Source organism: Pongo abelii, chromosome 2 (assembly GCF_028885655.2).
Source record: "Pongo abelii isolate AG06213 chromosome 2, NHGRI_mPonAbe1-v2.0_pri, whole genome shotgun sequence".
In the NCBI taxonomy this organism is placed as follows: Eukaryota; Metazoa; Chordata; class Mammalia; order Primates; family Hominidae; genus Pongo; species Pongo abelii.
The window spans coordinates 29,017,006-29,025,035 of record NC_085928.1 but is presented as its reverse complement, the minus strand read 5'-3'; the positions used below and the strand labels follow the sequence as shown (position 1 = coordinate 29,025,035).

General features: G+C 40.3%; 1 long non-coding RNA gene across 1 annotated transcript; it reads left to right on the top strand.

Annotated features, from left to right (window-relative positions):
* The first annotated feature begins 375 nt into the window (after positions 1-375).
* On the top strand, positions 376-7,465 carry LOC134761122 (uncharacterized). Its single transcript, XR_010139397.1, has 3 exons — positions 376-506; positions 628-779; positions 5,214-7,465. It is a non-coding gene; the product is annotated as an uncharacterized LOC134761122 (long non-coding RNA).
* Positions 7,466-8,030: the final 565 nt, after the last annotated feature.

Genomic DNA, 8,030 nt, shown 5'->3' with positions numbered 1-8,030 from the left:
CAGTAGCTGCATGACTCTGGAAAGTACCTTAATTCTCCTGGCCTCAGGCTGTTTCTCCGTATCATACAGAGAGTTAAAGCAAAAATGTCTAAGAGCTCTTTTTGTTTTAAATGTGTTTTATAATTATTTAATGTTAAAGCCATTAATTAATTAAAAACTGTTGATTGAGTCACCTACTATGTTCCCAACATGGTGCTAAGTAATGAGACCACTGAAAAAAAATCCTCTGCACTCAAGAATCTCCGTTAAAGTAAACTAACAATCATGACGCAGGTTATTTCAAGGTAGGGTAGGGGTATGCCTGTGTTGCTAGGAGATTATAGAGGATTTCTACACTTGCATAGAAATGAGAACCTGGAGCAGAGTTCCAGTGTTATTGAGCAGCAAGAATGAGAGTAGAGGGGGAAGCAAAGGTGGCACATTGATTACAAAACACAGCTGAGGTCTCGATCACACTAGATGTCTCCAGTCGGTCGTGTAGAAATCTATGTGCTCCATAACAGTCTGTAAGTAGAAATCTGTGTGCTTCTACAGTCTGTAAAGGGTGGGGATAGGGCATGAGGAGAAAGGCATAAGAGTCTACCTGTTTCTCATTGGTAAAAATAATTCCATCCTTTACATTTACAGATTGGATGACCTGGCTCCAGGATCAGGGAAGTCAGAGCCCAGACCTCAGTTCACGGTGCTTCCTCAGACTCTGGGAATGCTGCAGGGAGCTGAACTTCAGGGGCCCAGTGGGTTCAGGCCCCAGGCACGAGGGTCTTTGCAGTCCCATCATGGTGAGTATGAAGGAGCCATTCTAGAGCACAGCCCTCATCTGGAAAGGGCTAAGAAGGGTGGTAGAGTTAAGAGTTGTGGTGATGATGGGGTAGGGGTTCTTCACTGAACAAGTGACCCAGAAAGCAGACAAAGCCCAGTGAATCTGGAGAGATGCAAAAACTAGGGCCAAAAAAGACTAAGGCAGAGTTGAAAAGGCTTGCCAGAGGAGGTGTTGCTTGAATTGCAGCTGGGAAAAAAAGAAGGAGTTTCCAAGTCAACAAGCTGGGAAGGATGGGTGAGAGTTAGTGGGGATGATAATGAAGGGTTGGCAGCAGGCAATTTTCAGACAAAAGTATAATATTTGCAAAGGCACAGAGTGTGAAAGAAAATGATCAGTCCAGTGAACTGCAAGCACTGCCTGGCTGGCAAATCGTGGCACAAGAACAAAGAGAGGCTTCTTTACTCTGGACAGTCATTCCATCATTGCCAATTACCAACCAGAAATTGAACGTGCATGGGACAAAATGGAAAAGATTTTGTTATACACAAATGTCATGATAGAGAGATGACAAATCATCATCATTCATTTATTTATTCATTCATTTAATTCAATCGAACAAATATTTGTTTTATACTTACTGGGTGTCAAACATTTTATTGTACTCAAGATTTAAACCACAGGAAAGTCCTGTGCTCTATGTAAGCTGTGTTCTTTAGATACTCTGACACAAGCATATTTTTAGCGACTGCTCTTCAATCTTCTTAATTTCCCCAGTTTATAGTTTTGATTACCAGGGTGTGTACGTGTGTGTGGTTGGTTGGGTGTGGGTGTGTGTATTAATTCCCATGTTTTCCTAAATAGGGGTTCATTAATTCTTCATTCTATATTAATTCTCTCATATGTGGCATCTGTGAAATGAGTGTGGCAATTTGTTAATTAAATATTGACTCTTGGAACATTTTAAGCACTGACAATTTTAGTCATAAACAGACGACTGCTCTTTTCTTGCGCTGGAGCAATGATAACATACATTCAATTGTTGTTACCTGTTTTTATAAAATGTGTGAAAGGATTTTTTTATTCACAACTTTGACCATCACCACTTGAGTTCATGTGAATGATATTTTAACACGCCTTGAGTTTTTACCAAGCCATTCTGTACTGCTGGATTTAAACATCTTTGCATGAAGCAGAGTTGGCGTGCTATTATACATTGCAAACTTGTGCTTCTCTTGTTTTTCTGGCTCACTACCTCTAGCACTCCAATTCCGAAAATTCTTGGACTCCACCTGGTTCTACAGTCCAGTGCCTTCATCATTACTCACTGTTGTTCACTCCCCTCAGGTCCTTTCTTCCGTCTTTACGGGGCTTAGAGGTCATGGTCCATTGTCATAACACTTCCTTGTAGACACCTACAACACCCTCCCAACACACACTTTCTTCCTCTAACTTACCTGAAAAAAAGTCCTCAATTCTGATTACTCCAGCTCTCTGTTTATTCTATGCCTGCACCTGTGCTATGGTTGGGGAAAAAAAGCAAAACATAGCTATGCTGACAGATCTCACTGTAAATTCATGACCAGTAATCTCTCATGTGGGCCCATGGCACTGCCAAGGAAAGGCCACTACATTTCCAGAATCTCCTTCTTTCATTTCTCTAGGCGAGCATTTAATATCTTCTCCTTTGACAAACTTTCAATATCTCCTCCTCCACCCTCATTCTTGGCCAGTGGCTTTAGTTCCTATTTCCCTAAAAAAATTAAAATGATAAGAAGAAAACTACATACTCTCAATCATATCTGCTACCCTACTTGTACCCATGCTCCTATATACTCACATTCCTCCAGTTATTCAAGATATAAACTACCTGGACTCCTATCTGAGGACAGCCCTCCACTTATCACTGGATTCCATCCTCTTCATCTGTATTCAAGAATATCGCTATAAAGGCCTGGCGCGGTGGCTCATGCTTGTAGTCCCAGCACTTTGGGAGGCCGAGGTGGGAGGATCACAAGGTCAGGAAATCGAGGCCATCCTGGCTAACATGGTGAAACCCCGTCTCTACTTAAAATACAAAAATTTAGCCGGGCGTGGTGGCGGGCGCCTGTAGTCCCAGCTACTCAGGAGGCTGAGGCAGGAGAATGGCGTGAACCCAGGAGGCGGAGCTTGCAGTGAGCCGAGATGTGCCACTGCACTCCAGCCTGGGAGACAGAGCGAGACTCCATCTCAAAAAAAAAAAGAATATCGCTATAAAAAAGAATATCACTACAGCCATTCTCTTCTCTCACTTCTGCATCATCAATTTTCACTCCCTCTACTTGTTTCTCATCAGCCTATAAACGTGCTGTATTTCTCCCACCTCAAAAGAAAAGGAAAAGAACCTTCTCTTGGTCTCACATTCTTCTCCCTCTCCCTCCACTATTTCTCTGCACCCATTAATTCTCATCCTCACCTCCCATTTATTTATGAACCCTCCAATGTTTTTTTTTTTTTTTTTTTTTGCCGCCAATACCACCAAAACTGTTCTTGTCATGATCAACAATTTGTAAAATCCAGTGGTCAGTTCTCAATTCTTACTTTATTTGACTCATCAGCAGCATTAGGCAGAATTGGCCACTTCTGCTTCATAAAATATGCTCTTTACTTGATATTTGGGACATCAAGTTCTCTTCCCACCTCACTGGCTCCTCCTTTTCAGTCTCTTTTGCTGATTTTCAAATCTTTCTGACCGCTAAATGTTGCCGTGCTCAAGCTAAGTGCTTCTCTCCTCTATTTACATTGTCTCTCTTAGGTGACTTTAGCCTGGCCTGTAGCTTTGAACATTATCTATATTCTGACAATGTCTAAATTTCTGTCTCCAAATTGGAGATTTCTCTGGATTTTGGGACTCTTATATCCAACTCACACTAAACATTTTCACATGGTATCTGTTAGGCATCTCAAAAGTAATATATTCACTATTCCTGTTCTCTTCCCCCATTCCACAAAAACCTGCTTCCTTCCACCCATTTTTCCCACGTTGGTAATTGCCAATAGATTTTTCCAGCTCCTCAAAACAAAGACAGTGAAGTATTCATTACTTTTTAATTGAGATAAAATTCACATGCCACAAAATTCACTCTTCTTAAGTATACAATTCAGTGGGTTTTGTGCAACCATCACCACTATCTGATTGCAGATTTTCATCAACCCAAAAAGAATCCTTGGTTCAGTCATTCTTTTTTCTTGCTGTTTGTTTGCTCTAGTTTCTTTTCTTAGGAAAATGCAAATTAAAACCACAATGAAATATTACTACTTACCTATCAGAATAGCTAAAATAAAAAATAGTAATAACACAAAATGCTGGCAAGAATGTGAAGAAAGTGGATCATTTATACATTGCTGGTGCACATAGAAAACAATACAGCCACTCTGGAAATAGAGACGTAGTTTGGTAGTTTTGTTTTTATTTTTCATCTAAGTCATTCTTGACTCCTCTTTCTCACACATTGCACTTTGAATCTATCAGCAAATTCTGCTAGCTTTACACTCCAAGCATATCCAGAACCTAAGTACTTTCTGTCACCTACACTGTTATTAAAATTGGGATGTTCCAGGATTACAAAAACAGTGCCCTAACTGGGCTCCTTGATTCTCACCCTTGTCTCCCTCTCAACAAAATAGCTGTAAAGAGCCTTTTAAAAATCGAAGTTAGATTGGCTGGGCACAGTGGCTCACACCTGTAATCCTAGCACGTTGGGAGGCTGAGACGGGCAGATCACCTGAGGTCAGGAGTTTGAGACCAGCCTGGCCAACATGATGAAACCCCATTTCTGCTAAAAATACAAAATTATCCAGGCATGGTAGCAGGTGCCTGTAATCCCATCTATTCGGAAGGCTGAGGTGGGAGCATTGCATGAACCCAGGAGGCGGAGGTTTCACCAAGCCAAGATCACGCCATTGCATTCCAGCCTGAGCGACAAGAGTGATACTCAACAACAACAACAAAAAAATCTAAGTTGAATGTCTCAATACGCTCTTCAAAATTCTCTCATGGCTTTTCTTCCTTTTAGAGTAAAATCTAACCTTTACACAGTTTCCTTCAAGGCCCTGCATGATCTGGTTCTATTAGTTCTCTGACCTCTCTCTTCTACCTCTCTCCTGCTTGCTTAGTGGGCTCCAGCCACAGCAACCTCCTTGCTGCTCTTCAAACATGCCAAGCACACCCCCAACTCAGCTTCTCTCTCATCAGGTACCCAAGAGGCTGCCTCCCTCGCTTCCTCCACGTCTCTGCTCAAATGTCACCTTATCCGTGAGTCCTTTCCTGAAATTTGTACATTAAATAATATTCACCAGCACTCCCAATTCTCCTGGCTTGTTTTAGTTTTTTTTCCCGCATAGCATGTATTTCCATTTGACATAACACCAATATACTTGCTTACGTACTTACTCTTTTTTTTTTTTTTTGAAACAGAATCTTGTTCTGTCGCCCAGGCTGGAGTACAGTGGTATGATCTCGGCTCACTGCAATGTTTGCCTCCAAGGTTCAAGTGATTCTCCCACCTCAGCCTCCTGAATAGATGGGATTACAGGCACCCACCACCATGCCCTGATAATATTTGTATTTTTAGTAGAGATGGGGTTTCACCATGTTCACCAGGCTGGCCTCGAACTCCTGACCTCAGGTGATCCACCTGCCTCAGCCTCCCAAAGTTCTGGGACTACAGGCGTGAGCCACCGTGCCCAGCCTATACTTATTCCCTGACTTCTCCCAACTAGTATGTAAACTTCAAGCTGACAAGGAATTCGTCTTAAAACAGTACCTGGCATGTAAGAAGCACTCAATTAATATCATTCACTGAATGAAAGAAGAAAGGAAAGAGCATATGACCAGAAAAACAACAACAACAACAACAAAAAGGATAAGCAAGACAGTCTACGTTTATAACAGAAGAATTGAATCCGGGGTGCTCATTAAGAATTGTGATCAAGCTTAAACTTTTCCCGGAAAAAAAGAGGTTTAAATAGTACAAGAAAATGAATACGACAGATTGCGTCTTGTAATAAGTAAGTTTTAAAGAGAGAGAGTGTTTCATGTCTGAAAATGTCTAGCTAATAGCATCATGGGCATAATAGTGGATCTTCATCTAAGTTTATTCATCTTTACTCAACTTGCCCTGGATGGCCAAGAGACTAGCAAAGGTTGGATGCAGGTAGAACATACTCTGACTCAGGGATACTTATTTCATGATTAGACAGCAGTTTCCTAATTGCTGTCCATCCCTTCTCCCCATGCACACGATTCAGCCCTTGTGGTTATCTCTGGATACCCATCACTTGGGTTGCTGGGCACTCCTGTGTAAAGAGAACCAGCCCTGAGAAAAGAGAAATTTCCTTCAGCGGTCTACACCTTAATAGATGAGTGTAGTAGCAACAGGAGAAATCTATTTTACAGATTAAAATCAGAAGAAAGGAGAAATTTCTGCTAAGAGAGGGGAGAACAATAGACTGGCTATCAACAAGATAAACTATAGAAAAGCGATCACTAGTGTATGAACCATTCCTCAAGGCACTGTAGGTCAAAACAGATGCACATGTTGGAAGATCTAGGAACCTGCAGATGAATCCCTCTAGAACAAGAAAACAACACTAATAAAAGTTTATATTTATTGAACTTTTTGTTAAGTGGTTACCTAAATCTTTTATGCATATTGATGAGTTTAATTCTCATCATAACCTTACCGAGTAGGCATCATTATTATCTGAAAGGCAGCAAGATTAAGTAACCTGCTCAAGGCCACATAATTAGGAAATGAAGGGGTCTTGAGATGAACCCAGACAATCTGGCTTTGGAGCTCATCATCAGTTTTTTTAAAAAACAAAAAAACAAAAAAAACCGTGTCGAGATATAATTTATACACTATAATATGCATTTTAAAGTGTATAATTTAATTATTTTTGGCATATTTGTGAAGTTGTGTGACCATCACTACAATTTTAGAACATTTTCATCACTCCAAAATAAGCTCCATACCCATTGTCAATCACTCTCCATTTTTCTTCAGCTCCCCAAACCCAAGAAACAACTAATCTACTTTCTATCTTTATTGAATTAGCTCTTCTGAACCTTTCAGATGAATGGAATTATACAATATGTGGTCTTTGATTCATCCATGTTGTAGCATGTATCAGCATTCCATTTCTTTTTTATCAAATGATATTTGGTTGTCTGGATACACCATATTGTATTTACCCATTAATCAGTTGAAGAACATTTGCATTGTTTTCACCTTTTCCTGTTAAAAATAATGCTTCTGTGAACATTCAGGTACAGGCTTTCATTGCTTTTGGGTATATAACTAGGAATGGAATTGCTGGGTCATATAGTAACTTGCTATTTAATCTCTTGAGGAACACATGGTCTTAATCACTACACAGGATATTTCACCCAGCGGATATGAAGTCACAACTGTCTCTCAAGATTTTGGAGTTGTTATTGCCTCTTACATTCTAAAAACTTTGTGTTTTTCTTGTTTTGAAATTCAACATACTGTTATTTCAGCATAAAATGGAACTTGGCTAATTTGAAGCTTGAGGTGAACACATTTTAATGAATCTATGATATGTGCCAAGGACTATTATAAGATCTATGATGGATACAGGGAAAAAATATATTTCTATGAACAGTCTCTATAACTTTAATAAACCCTCATTGAGCATCCACCAACTGCCACTCACATTAATCCCTCATTGGCCAGGCATGGTCATGTAAGTCTGTAATTTCAGCTATTCAGGAAGCTGAAGCAGGAAGATTACTTGAGCCCAGGAGTTTGAGGCTGCAGTGGACTATGAATGCTTTTAAATAGCCTCTACACTCCAGTGTGGGCAACATAATGAGATCCTGTCTCTAAAAAACAAATCAAGACAAAACAAAATGCCAAATCATAAACCCTGTCTACTTGTAACTTAAAATCTTCTGGAGAAGACAAATACATGTCAATGTGAACTTTTATAAGAACAACTAAGTATAAATATGTGTTGTTTTGAAATCCTGTAATAGAAGCATGAACTCAGGGAGGTCAGAAAAGGCTTCCTTGAGAAAAAAACACTTAAGTGAAGATCTGAAGGGTTGAAAAAGTTAACTGGTGAAATGCAGGAGGGGAGAGGGTCACTGGCAATTAAAACAGGCTGTGCCAAGGCATTGATGCAGGAAGGAACCATGTAAGCATGAAGTCTTCAAAGAAGAGAGAGAGAGCGCTCAGGGAGCAGAGGATGCTGGGAATGAGAGGTG